Consider the following 9954-nt stretch of genomic DNA (forward strand, 5'->3'; position numbering starts at 1 on the left):
AAAGCAGATATGGGTAATGAGACAGTAATCGATGAGACTGAATGGGAAGAGCAGCCTAGGTGGAAGGAAGGCTATGCTCAGTGGTTCGTCAAAACGAAGAAACCAGCGGTCCCTACAATGTTTAAGAAGAGTTACAATATTAAAGGCTATGCTGAAGCGAAGAAAGGGATTATTTGCTGGATCTATGATGAGCAGTTGAAGCTCTTTGTGATTAAACGGTATGACGGCGTTCAGTATTTTAAAAGAATGTTAAGGTCATTGAATACACTGCCGGAATGTGAAGTGAAAGACTTAGCCAGATTGGGGTTAATCAATCGAAATGACGATAATATGGCTAGAGTCATTGAGAAAATTGTATGGAGAGAGAGTATAAAAGAGAAGAAGTTTGAGCTGTTGAAACCGCAGAAGTGAAAACTTGTTGAAGACAAGGATAGAGGTTTGAGAGCTGATGGAAAACCTTGGATGGTCATGAAGTATAAACCGATCCGGTGTTTGAAAGAAGTACCGATGAAGCTTATGCCCAAGGATGTGCTTAAAGATCTAAAGTGGTGGTATGTGGATTGTGAGACAGCAGAGGCAGTGATGGAAGACGAGGATGAACAAGAGCTCCTAAGAGTTTACGATCCGATGCATTTGGTAAACTTATCGCAAGCTGATCTGCAGGTGCTCAATGAGAAGAAAATCTTTTATATTCCTGCTTGGAAGGACGAAGCGAGGAAGTATCAAAGAGTTGTGTCAGTTTGTGTTAGAGAAGGAGTGCATGCGTGAAGATACAAGATTGAAGATTACAAGACAAGTGCTTAAAGATCAAGATATGAAGCTACTGCCAAGGGGGAGTCTGTTGGTGCATAATGTCAGTAGTTCATAGTCTAGTGTCTGTAATCGAGTCTGTAATGTTTAATTATGTTTTGTATGTTTAAGCGAAGTTACTGACAAGTTCGCTTAACAGGCGAACTTGTTAGTCAAGCGAAATTATGGACAACTTCGCCTGAACATGCCAGGCGAAGTTGTCGTGTATTTATATACCTAGCTTACGGCTTGGTTAGGTTAATTGAGAAGTTGTTTGTTTCAGTAGTTCGAGTTCATTTGTAACGTGAGGACGAGAGTCTGTAACAGTGATATTACATCACGTGTTTGAGTTATAATATATAACGTGTGTTCGTTTCGTGTGTTCGTGTGATTCGTGTTCTATACTCGCAACGATCTACGCAGGGATTCCGCACCTGAGTTGATCGAGATATCTCGTGCGATCCGTCCAGGGAACCTACAATTGATCTGAGATGGGTTCATGCCAGGCTGGGTGCAGTGGCCAAGGCAAGATTTGATACCCATCATCTCGAGGAGTACGCCCAGACTTCAGCAGCGCTCGAGAAAGCTACAAGTGCATTGGCTCAACTTGAAGGAGAGTTGTCTCGGCGTAGTGAAACTGCTTCTGCCCATTTGGTGAACAACTCTGTTGCTACTAAAATGAAACATTTTCCCCTCGAGGGAGTGGTTATTTTCCCGATGAAATCGAGGGCACAAGTTTGAAATGGGTAGTAGGTTCCCTGGACGGATCGCACGAGATATCTCGATCAACTCAGGTGCGGAATCCCTGCGTAGATCGTTGCGAGTATAGAACACGAATCACACGAACACACGAAACGAACACACGTTATATATTATAACTCAAACACGTGATGTAATATCACTGTTACAGACTCTCGTCCTCACGTTACAAATGAACTCGAACTACTGAAACAAACAACTTCTCAATTAACCTAACCAAGCCGTAAGCTAGGTATATAAATACACGACAACTTCGCCTGGCATGTTCAGGCGAAGTTGTCCATAACTTCGCTTGACTAACAAGTTCGCCTGTTAAGCGAACTTGTCAGTAACTTCTCTTAAACATACAAAACATAATTAAACATTACAGACTCGATTACAGACACTAGACTATGAACTACTGACATTATGCACCAACAAGCTTATATAAACTTTTTGCAAATTTTCTTTCAAACAATATTAAAGGTTGAACCATGGACTTACATGCCATACGGACTTACACGCCTTCATATAAAGTGTTTAGAACTTACTTGTTTGCCTCACGTTACGTAGTTCTAATATACCCATAAAATATCAATATTTTTGTTGTTGATTTTTGAATACTTTTTGAGCATTTTGCAGTTTTTCTGCTTTTTCAATAATTTTGATATTTTCCAATATTTGAAACTAAAGCAAGAAATAATTTTCATTGTGACCAATCACCAACGGGCTCGTGTATGACTGACTATTAACATTTTTGCCTTCATTGATATGACTTATTTTGGAGTCGGAAATCGCTTCATAAGAGTGTAACCACTAGCGTAGGCAGGAATTTATGTTTATATCACTATGATACTTACTCATTTGTTAAGTCTATCTACACATCAGACAATGATCTTGTTGGCTTTTGATCTACTATTTTCATGTGCTATTATCACTAAAGACAATTTCTTATCATTTTCCAAAGGTCGGATCAATTTCTCAAAATTTGATACTTTTATATTATCCGACTCCCTCTAAGCAGGAGCATATTCTAAACGAGAGAATATCTTTTTGAATCTTTTTCAGATTTTCTTAACGAAATATAATTAAATAATATAAAATCCTTTTGGTTAGTCAAGTAACTCATTTTTCAATATTTAAAGAAGGTAAAATCTTTTTGTTAAGTTAAGGTTAACTCATTTTCTCCCTCTAAAATTGTGACATGTTTGAAAAATATTTACAATTTTATATACAAAAAGATAAATAGGTTGTTTTAATCAAAATAGAACAATGGCTTTAGTGAAAAGGTCAACAAAGCTGTTGTCAGATGGACCATCCTAAACATGCATTGTCACATCATATAACAAAGTTGAAAAGATTCAAACTGAAGCCCCAGCAACTGTGCTGGATCCATCACTTGAGAAACGCTCGACAAGTTTTGGTTAAACCATTTGAACAAGGTTGGCATTATTGAAGCACAAAGTATGAAACATTTCCCATTTCCTGAAGTTTGTCCTATTATGTCACTTACGAAAGACTCGAATCCGTCATCGAATGGTTTAGCATAAAATAGAAAGGGTTCGTCTTCCATCATATGTCGAGTGCAACCACTATCTAAGTACCGAATACCCTTGATAGTCCTCCTTGAATGACCCTACATGCACTAAGCGTTTAAATGGACATGGGTTCCCGAGATTTAGTTGTCTCGGGAAAGTCGACCATAGATCGACCAAACTTGATTTTATTTCTTGAAAACAATTTATTTCTTGGCGACTCATCGCTTGAAATACAGTCCTTAGGAATCCAAGCGCAAGCTTGTTCCTAGGTTTTGAAGATTTTGGACTTTTGTTTTCTAAATTTTAAAACTGTTTTTGTTGAATCCTTAGACTTTTCAATCTTAGAATCCTTTTTGATTTTATCCTTTTTTGTTTTCCAAAATGGTTTCCTCTTGCGTTTTACTTTATTGACTTTGGATCTCACATCCACTTAACTGGCTTCACTATCAGCTTGATCAGTCCTTGAATCTGGGCTACTAAAAACATCTTTTGGGGACTGACTAAGTCGTCTCTGAATATCAAGTTGTTGCTTGAACCAATGCTTGCAATGTCTTGCAAGGTGAGAAGAATGACCACAAACAAAACAACACTTTCTCCTAGAAGCACTATAGAACCCATCAGAACTATAAAATGGTTGGTGTGGTGGGAAAGGTGATCTGTGGAAAGGAATTATAAAACACATTTGATGATTGACCCGATCACAAAAAACATTAGTGTAATATGGATAAACAAAATTTTGTTGATAATGATCATAGTAGTTATTATCAAAACAGTTGTATGACTAATGATTTTGTGACTGATTAGTTGTTTGAGAAAATGATCTTTTATTTGGTGGCACATATTTACATGAAGTACTAGTTTGATTATCATTTTCAAACACTTTGCTTTTACTTGTATTATCATCAGTCTTACAACTTGATGATGAACAACTTGATATGTTCACCTTAACAAGCTTTTCCACATACCCACTAATTAAAGCATACACAATTAGAGGTGCATAAATTGGGTTTTTCTAACACCCGTTTCAGGTATGGAATCGGGTTCGAGTATGACCTAGTATTGGAAAATCGGGTATTGACAATACCAGGTTCTAGTCCGGGTATTGTCTTTAAAAACTATACGCTATGCACTAGGTTCGGGTATTGATACAGGCATTCTAAAACCAAGTAATTTAATTCCCTATTTTCAGGCATTGAAAAAACCTATATTTCGGTTGTTTTTTTTGTTTTTTTAGGGTATTTTTCGGTCGGGTCGGGTCCGGTTCTGAGTTCGAGTGTATTTTTCACCTCTATCTATACTATATATAATACACCAAACAAGGGCAGATTAAGACACCCATTTTTTAGTAATTTACAACACTTAGAACATGAGGTACATGTGTTAGTAAGGATAAACATGTCTTTTAAACACAATACATTCAACTTACAAGTTTGGCCCCTCATCTTTAACCATATTATGTTTTTAATTTAACTTGTAAACTAACTTCCCACCCATGATTTTTAAATGACTGTAGCATTTCATACGTTAATATTTTTATAAACAAATTGCACCATAAAAACGCGCATTTTATTCTCTTTAATTTGGGTATGATATTGTTGTAATTTTTTTTTCATTTTAAATAAATTAATATGTAACGTAGGGGTGTTAAGTGTCGGTTTTGATGGTTTTTAAGTTAAACTTGTGAGTCCAACCATTAATACTGATTTTTTGTCGTCCAAAACCAAACTCAGCCATTGAAAGTTGAAACCGAATTGTTACTAACGGCTTGGTTCCAGTTTGGTTTCACAGTTTAAACTTTAATAATAAATTTAGTTTAAAATAATTAATAATTTAAATGTACCATCAATTTTAACTAAAAACCAACATAATATGATACTTGAGATGATTATAAATAAAAAATGATAATTTTAGCCACATAAATAGTAAATATTAATGGAAGATATAAGACGTGAAATAATAACAACAAAGATTACAAAAGGAATCATATTGCAATTACGTTAATTTACAGTCTTTTCTGGTTTCATATGGCCGGTTGCCGATATAAACCGCGAACCAACCGTTCACTACGTTTTGAAAATTTTGAAACCGACCAACACACCGAAAGTAAAAAAGAAATAAGAAGTCACACCAATGACCGATTTAAACGATTTCAAAGTTTTAACCGAATCATAAACACTTATATCTGTACATGACTAACAGGTTCAAACATCCGCTGCATCACGCGGGCACCCGTCTAGTACGCAATTAAAAGGATCGCAAAGGCCCCTACATCTAAATTTGGGCAGCATTCTATTTCCTTAAGCCCATAAATATATGCCCCCCTGCCAGCTCATAATACGATAGGCCCAACCCAGCCAGCAATCACAGATGCCATTAAAAGGATCGCAAGTTTAATTATCCAAAACTACCGTTTTTTTTTTAAACTCCTTTGCAGAATGTGGCTTCGATCAGCTCGAAAGAAGGTGATCAGATTTTTAGTTTCAGTTTATTAATTCACTATAAAGTCGGCAGGGATATTATTATTAATCAAGTGATTTAACAGTTGAATTTTTATTGTCTATTTTTAATGTATAATATCTCGGTGAATTTCATTACAACGGTTAATATCTTAACGAGTTTTATTCTATGTTATCCGACATAATACCTAATCTATAATACTAAGTCCGTTAATTACAATATACAATTAATAATTAAATTTAGCTCAGATTATCTAATATCTCCCCTTAAGCTAAACTTTATTCTTCAAGTTCTTCGGCAGGAATTTGTTTACTTCCTCTAATTGGCAGCCTTTGCAAAGTTGAAACTTCTCGTTGATAAAACGTTCAACTTTCTGAGTTTGCTTCATTTGTGGCTGATTCTTCAATCTTCTTTGCCAGTTGAGATATTTGATAGTTCCGTTCCATATCGTCTAAGTATGATATCCCATCACACATGCTTGCGGTAACAAACTTCATTCTTGACTGTTTCCATAATTGAGATAATCACTATATCTTTTTCTTTGATGTATCCGTGATGAATGGTATGCCCCGGTTCTCGAAATCAATAGCGTCTTGTTTCTTGATCTTGTAAATTTCCAGATGTTTTCATAATTAAGATTGTTAAATCTCCTTTCTGTCACTGATATTCCTTGTTGCTAAAGTATGTCACAAAATCTGATTTTCTTTTACTTTTCTGTCGAGGCAAAGTTTGCCTTTTCAAAACAGGGACATTCAATTCAATTCTATTCTGTTTCTTTCATCAAAGTTTCATTCATTTTCACAAACAACAATGGGATTAACGTCTTTGCATAAATCTCCATATCTTCCTTGAAGAATAAATCATCGAGATTCATGTCATTCAATTCCTTTATCGTTGCCTGTGTTGGTCTCCTGCTTTCTTTCATGTATCTTGGATTCCCCTGTTTCTCGAAGATTAATTTCTGGTATCATCGGATTCTCGAATTGTTCTGCGTGTTCCAATTGCAATTTCTCGTTTCAATTTTGCAATTGCGTGTAATCACGGGGCTAGCTTTGTTGATGTCTCGCCCGGTTTTGTATCCGCTACTCATCATCTTCATCCGTGTGTTCTCATGATCACGCAAATAGAATCGTTACACGCGATTTCTAAGAATGCCTTTTTGTCTTGCTTCAATTCCATATAAATTACTTAAATTTTTTGAATAAATGTTTATTACCACAGACGTGTAATTTCCGGGTTAGGCCTACAAACCATATGTCATTCCAGCCTACTCCATCGGTTCCCTTGACCATAAATTCAGAACTTCGACTTCTTGATTGACATACGTTTTTGTTGTGGCCCGGCTGTTTACAGTAAAAACAAATGTGATTTTTTAAAGCATACCAATTTCGATTGGATATCCTGTCCCTGAATTTTTCTTGGTAGCGACTTCATGTCTTCTCTCCACAGAAGATGCGCTTGACTGTTGATTCAGATATTCACCAATTCCATCATAGATAACATCGATACTTCGATCATCAGACAGATCATGTACAGGCATTGGACTTTCAGGCATCACATCACTGCCGTCCTACGTAATGTGCTAGTATCTTTACAGTTGAATTACTGAATTCGAATTTTAGGGTTTAAAATAGGCATGATAATCAAATCACTCGATTTCTCACAAATGAAATTCATTGATCGCAAATGATAGGTACAGCGGGTATTTATAGTTTTCCAAGCTGTGCCTTGTGAAGGCCTATTTCTAATAATTATAATTCCACCCTTTCAGTTTATATAATAATACAACTAATAACATAAGTTTATAATTATGTTTCTTCCAGCATATTTTGATGACTTGATTTAACGGGCCAATACTAGCTAGTGTTCATATGGAAACAGCTGCAAAAAAAGTTGAGGGGTAGCGTGGAGTAATTTTTTTTTTTTTTTTTTGTTTAGGGATAACCGATACATAAAAAGAAAGAAGAAAAACAAAAACAAAAACAAAAACTTTGCACTAAAAATGTACTTCGCCAAGAATGTTTAGGGGTGGCAAATGTACCCCTCAACATAAAGTAGATCCGCCCCTAAGCTGAATTAAAATTGATCATAAAGTGAAGTGATTTAAACACTGAAATTTCGATATTATTGTTCTAAAAGGTTTCACTTAATTATGTGAATGCTGCACAACCAGTACATTAGGATTACTGTTTTACTTGTGTATGAAATTACTCTTAACTGTTGATGACGTGCATTTGTGAAGGGTTTAACTGATCACATCAGCAAAATGCCAGATGATATTCTTGTTAGGATACTATCTCGTTTGTCTGTAAAAGATGCCGTGGTCACAGACAGTCTCTCCAAAAGATGGAGGCACTTGTGGCGTAATATGATCCGGCTGAACTTTGATGGTACTGAAACTTTAAATAAGATGGCCAACGATGAGATGATTTGTGATTTCGAGTCGGGTAAGTTCATTAAGCAGATAAATAATGTCATCAGCAGTCACAACCACCCAATGGTCCAAGTTTTTCGGATTCACTTCAGTTTGGATTGCAGTTACTCTGAATGTATTAATGAATGGATTCAGTTTGCTATAGAGAAGAAAGTTCAGAGGCTGGAACTGGATTTACTGGATACAAGTAATTGTGCTCGTGCTCGTGATCCAGCTAAAAACTATAATTTCATGTTGCCATCAATAAATGCTGTGTCTCTTACTCTTAAAATGCTTGTCTTGGGTAGTGTCAACTTAAACGAACCAAGCCTAAACGTAATCTTGAAGAATTCTCCAAATCTTATAACTCTAACCATGCTTAAGTCGGTTATGTTCCCTCATATTCATGTTGGTGGGCGGGACATTAACTTGAAAAAAATCAGAATAGTGGCTTGTTTTGTGATCTAATCAATCTCTTTATATGATTTTCACCTTAAATCATTCCTATATCGTGGTGAAGAAATAGAATTGCATCTTACTGATCTTCCGAAGCTTAAAAAAGTTGATATTGGTCAAGTTAGTGTAGGATCGGAGAATAATGTATTCAGGCAGATCTCATCTTGTGCCCCCTGCCTTGAGGTTCTTATCTTGGCAGTGTGGTTTCCTCAGGTTAGTAGGAGTAATTATTTTCTATTTTTGTTTATAATCTTCGAAAAATTAGAATGCGATGAATGTTTTCATGTTATTTTCAGAAAAGTTTAGATGTTAATGCCCTTCTCAAATTTCCAAATGTCAAGTATCTAAAGTTGGAATTGGGAGCTAAAGAAGATAATTGTCTACTAGAGTTCACTGCAATAGCTCAGGCATGTCCAAGGTTGGAGAGTTTTACAATATCTGTAAGTATTTGTGCTATGTTATAATATATCTAAATTAAAGGCACTATAACTAGACCTTAAAGTTGTTGTTTATGTTTTTGCAGCTACTTTGGTCATCACCGCTGAAAAGGAGGAGGAAAGTAAGACGAGTCGTAGCTCCTGAAGGTCACAAACACTTGAAGGTGGTTGAAATTATTGGATATTGTGGCCGAATCAGTGACCTTGAGCTTGCTGTGTATGCCATAGACAACGCTGTTGCACTTGAAGAAATAGTCATAGATCCTTGCCGCAATCCTTTTAGGGAAATTACAGATGATATTTTGAAGAGATGGCAAGCTGCTCGAACTGCTGCAACGCGCCAGCTTACACCGCTATTGCCTCCAGGTGTCGATCTGGCCATACGGTAATGTACCACTCATGTACAAGTGTTGGCTTGTCGTAGAGGTTGCTACTGCTTGATTGCTTCAATCTTTCCCTTTTAAAAGTTCTACCTTTTCGTTTTTACATATACGAACTACTGTATGAGCGTGTTAATGCTTTTGAATGCTTAGAATTATATGAAAATGCAATCTGTTTATCTTTAGTTATATTGGTTGATGATAATGTGTTTCGAGTCGACAACCAACCTGACTCTTGTTTTGAAACCTATTATGCAAAGTTGTTTGAGCACATTTGGCTGATAATCATTTAATAGTGTCAACACTTGTTCATTTTCAAGAATTCAATATCTGTTAGTATAAGACAATTTTTTAAAACTGCCTAACTTAGTCGTCACCGACACACCACCATCTATTAGTTGCTATCAACACAACGATTGTGACTGACTGACTGTTGCCGCCCAAGCCACTATAAAAAATTAAAATGTGTCATCCGTCGATTCGAGTCAATTTGAAAATAGCCAGAATGTAGCATGTTTCAGAGACATTTAACATTTCGGCAGAAGCCACTTATACCAAATTTTCTAAATAAATATCTGTGTTATAATATAAGTGTCAATAAAAAATAAATGTGAGGTTTCATGCCATCAACTCTAAACAATCTTGTTTCCTTGAAGATGAAGAAATAAATAAGCCATAGTGATTGCCTCTTATCCATTCACATATGATCACGGTAGCGTAGCAAATCAAAATGAAAAACTAGGTTG

General features: G+C 36.0%; 1 pseudogene; it reads left to right on the top strand.

The window, feature by feature from the left end:
* The first annotated feature begins 7050 nt into the window (after positions 1-7050).
* LOC143625295 (F-box/FBD/LRR-repeat protein At4g26340-like) lies at positions 7051-9525 on the top strand (annotated as a pseudogene).
* The last annotated feature ends 429 nt before the right edge of the window (positions 9526-9954 follow it).

This window comes from Bidens hawaiensis, unplaced genomic scaffold (assembly GCF_021521415.1).
Source record: "Bidens hawaiensis isolate Kalapana, Puna unplaced genomic scaffold, B.hawaiensis_p1.1 tig00000458_1, whole genome shotgun sequence".
NCBI classification, from domain to species: domain Eukaryota; kingdom Viridiplantae; phylum Streptophyta; class Magnoliopsida; order Asterales; family Asteraceae; genus Bidens; species Bidens hawaiensis.